Raw genomic sequence first — 4,488 nt, 5'->3', positions numbered from 1 at the left:
CAAAAAGGTCCTGGTTATGCTTCAATTGCTCGGATAATGAGTGAACAAAGATACTAGCGAGCACGACAGTATCACCTTGCAAATGTGGGTGTTTTTTTGCTTTGTTTTGAGCCAGCATACTCATATATCATTCAGCCATCTCCTCTGACAGGCAGCCAGCTGTGTCCATGTCAGTATTCTGTCAGAACAGCAGTTCTCTTCAATCAATCATCTCATTACCCATTCCAACATTTTGAAGATGAAAATGACGCAGTGAATTAGATAGGAATTGGCGACTCCGTTAGAATTAGCGAGCGCTGAAAGGGCGGGGGATGGTGGCTCCCACGACTGGCCTGGCAACACAGGCTTATTACAAAAACATAATTGGGCTGTTTTGACACTTCACAGTGTCCCCCCCCCCCTTCTGTTTGTTGGCGCCTCGCTGGGAACGTCGGTGATGAGGCGAAGCCTCGCCTTGTGTCTTTTGCTGTCGTACAACAAAATCAATGATTCGTGAACAGCGCCCGGTGACCCGGAACACACAGCAGTCGGCGCTGGGTGTCAGATAGGCACCCCTGCCACTACCCACAATATGATTATACACAGCCAAATGAACACTCAAGTCATTCACTTCAATAAAAAAAAAAGATGTGTGACATGACAAACACACTCAGGAGCCCTGACAGTGTTCAGTAATTACTTGATCTTGCAGTTCACAGCCTTTGGTAACACACAGGCGGTAAGCCACCCAGACATCCATAGGGTAAATGATCGCTCTACAGCACAGTGTGGAGCTTCATACTGAGCAGCCGCTGTGCTTCTCCTCCTTGTGACTCTCAAAAGTCCTTTGCACATCCTAACTTGCCCTAACTGACAGACCTACAGTATCCTCTCTCTCTCTCTCTCTCTCTCTCTCCTTCCCTACCTCCCTCTAAGACCCTGGAGGAACGGAGGTCTGGCAAATGCTGCTCTACGTTGAAAGGGATTAGAAAGATTTGTAAGTGCTCAAGCTGACTACTCCATGTCAGGATTGCAGTGCTAGCTGGAGGGCTGTGGTTGGACTCATTTTTTATTTAATTTTTTTCTTTTTTTAATGGCGCATGCCACTTTTTTTTATCTGCCTTGCTTTTCTCGGCCGTCCTGCTGAGGCTAATGTGAGGCGGAGAAGCAGGCTGACAAAAGCCACAGTATCTCCAGGCCCCGGCATCCTTCCGCCGCTATACATCTCTATCTGCTATCATTGGTTGGAATTTGTTTTCTCTGTGGGGTCATGATGTTGTTAAGACACTTTTCCTGCCGTAAAGTGGCTGCTCACCATGGAAATAGTCTGTTCACTTGTGACTGTATTATTCCTTCCCCCGAGGAACTTTGTGTTCACTTCCACTCAGAGGCATATATTGCACAGGCTTGGTAAAGTTCCATATCAATTTTTCAATTCTACGCAGCCTGAAATAGTTGTCAAACGGCCTAGTTTGAAAATGCCACTGTTCCCGGAAGAAATGCAGGATGTTATAAATACAGGAAAAACACATTATCTATCTTACAGATGCAAAATGCAAGATTTATCCTGACTGAAGCACTCTGGCCTCCGCTTAAATCAAATGATTATATGTGCACCCAGAAAACCTATTTGTTTCCCCTCACTCTAATAGTCCTACCATGGCTGTTTCCAGCCCTGTGATCACAACCTTCAATTTCATACATGGCTCTCTGCGACAGCCCAGGTTGTATGAATAGCATGGGTCAGGCACATCCCATCCAGCGTTTCATTATTCATTGTTCTCATTTTCCTAGAGAGATTCATTCCTTTTCAGGAAGTCATCTAGAAAGCATTGAATGCCTATTTCCTGCCGGCCGGTGCGAGAAGGGGGGGGGGGGGGGGGGGGGGGGGGGGGGGGAGGGGTTAGGGAAAAATCTGCAAATGGAGCTGAACAAAAAAAAGGCTGCCTCTACAGAAATTGCCTGCGTTTCCCGTTGATAGGAATCACAGCGTGTTTTTGTTGACCACAGTTGTTCATTTCTACATGCAGAGATATCTGTGCACCGTAATACCTCAGTTACTTACATCCCTCTTACATACTTTGTCAGAATGCCCCCCCCCCCATTTATTTTTATGTTTATAAAAATAACCCAAATGTGGCTGGTAATAATGTATCAGCTTGGTCAGCATGCTCATTTTGTGATTGCTTCTAAATAGCTGAATAGTAGCTGATTATATGCGTGTGCACGTGCTTGTCTACAGTAAGACAGATGCATTGTGGGGACATGTACTGTAGTTCAGTTGACAGGACAGGAATACATCAGCAGGCAGCATTGTGACTGTTGAATTCAACCAATTATGTGATTGTATAATCAATGGAGCTTATGCTATTTCTGGGTGTGATTCTTGATCACAAAATCAGCTGGAAACCCCATGTTAAACACGTAAGAGCAAAAGTAGTACCGAATATTAGAGTAATGGGGAAAGCAAAGAACCGGACCAAAAATAATTATCTCCCATTGACTCCCGTTCATATTTTTTTCGGAAGTAGAAGGGCGTGACATTGGCTCTCTATAGTCTGTCCAATCAATCAAAGTGTAAAAAAAAAAGGTACAAAAGATTTATTTTGAAAAGTACAGAGTTGAGGAAAGAGAGTGAAAGTGATGGTAATACCGCTTGATTTTTATTTTTGATTGTTCTTCCTTATCGTAATAGCTAGGTAAAAAACATATACAAAACATCCTGTATGCAGTTTTTAAATAATAAAAAAAGGAGGCCAACATACAGTGTATAATATTCTCACTGAAAATAGGTCTTATTACAGCAAATAAGATGGGAACACCTTTAGTGGCTGCTGCCTTCTCTGATTTACATCATGCATGAAATTGTCTTCCTCTTTCTAAAACATAAATAAATAAAAAGAACAAAAATTACCAGTGGAGAGTGGACCATTGTTTTCAGCCCCGCGACTGAGTCACCCAGCATTATCAAGGCGCGAGAGAGCGAGAGAGTGACAGCCAATGTGTATATGAATGCATCTTTGCTGCAGCTACTTCAAATGAAAGTTTCAATCCTTTTCAGCTTGCCGCTCCTCACCGCCCACCATGTGACCATAGCAACCATGGGAACCATGGCTGGGTTCATCTCAAGCTTATGAGTCTACAGCATTCAGAAATAATCAGATGGTGTGTTTGTCCATGTAGTAACGCATAAGTTAATTGTTGATATTTTTGTCTCAAACCTACGAGTATTGTATTAAGATTAGAAAAACGTAGACCCAAATGGGAAGTGAGTAAACTGAATTAGCTCAATTGCACAGATGTACGCATCTATCAATAAAAAAGACTACTTTGAGGGAAAACCACTTACAAGGTTGGATTATTTGGTATGGGCCAATAAAGAACATTTTGGCAACATTATATTGGTATACAATAAGAGAGAAGGTAAGGAGGTCGGGCTACAGGGCTGACACATGTACACATTACATGTTGAGACAAGAATAGGTGGAAAGATAGCACAACCCTGTCCCCTGTCATTAATTTGCAACAACAAATGTGTTTTGAAAGAACTGTTATATAATACTCTGTTGTTTATTGACGTAATGATCAAGTCCCACAAAATGTTGCTGTTGATTGAGAAGTAAAATGTTACGTTTAATAATAAATAATAATACATTTGATCTGTAATGCACTTTACATTTAAACTAATCTAAAAGTGCTACAGGTAAGATCATAAAAGCAAGGTAAAAAACATCTCGCACCCACTCCATGGCTTGTTGCTCAATCACAGGAGCACTTTCAGTGACAGACTCATTCTCCCAAAATGCACCACAGAGCGCCACAGGAAGTCATTCCTGCCTGTGGCCATCAAACGTTTTAACTCCTCCCTCTAAATGTCTGACACACAGACACTTAGAGAGGTTGAAACTGGACAATATTATCTGTATTATCTGTTTTGTGCAATAACACTGGCCTGACATGTGTGCAATTCTCAACTACTACAATTATTATTATTATTATTTTACATTTCACCATTGCAATTCCTTAATTATGTTAATTATGTTAATAATGTATAATAACATTCCTTTATGTAAATACCGTACATAGCCACACTCCTTATATTTCTTTATTTGTATTTCTAGTCTGATATTTATAATATTTGCAACACAGAGTTTTCCTTCGGGGATCAATAAAGTATTTCTGATTTCTGATTTCTGATTTCTGATCAGTGGAACATATCTATAAATAGTGCAACGACATTTTTGTGCAAGGTTAAAACTCATAAGTTCTGCTAAAAAGAAATGTATTTAGTCCTTTTTTTTAAAGTCTCAATAGTCAAGAGTCAATAGTAATAGAGGGCATTCCAAGTCCGAGGAGCGGCAGAGCAGAATGCACCATCACCTATGGTGCTGAGCTTAGTTCTGGGGAGGAGGAGGCGGTTGGAGTTTTTTGAGTGGAGGGATCGTGTTGTAGTGAGAGGGATGAGTAATTCTTTCAGGTGGGGGGGGAGGGGGCATTTCCATAGATGCA

Source organism: Etheostoma spectabile, chromosome 14, assembly GCF_008692095.1.
Source record: "Etheostoma spectabile isolate EspeVRDwgs_2016 chromosome 14, UIUC_Espe_1.0, whole genome shotgun sequence".
NCBI classification, from domain to species: domain Eukaryota; kingdom Metazoa; phylum Chordata; class Actinopteri; order Perciformes; family Percidae; genus Etheostoma; species Etheostoma spectabile.
The sequence above is the reverse complement of the archived record's forward strand: the minus strand, read 5'-3'. Positions refer to the sequence as shown.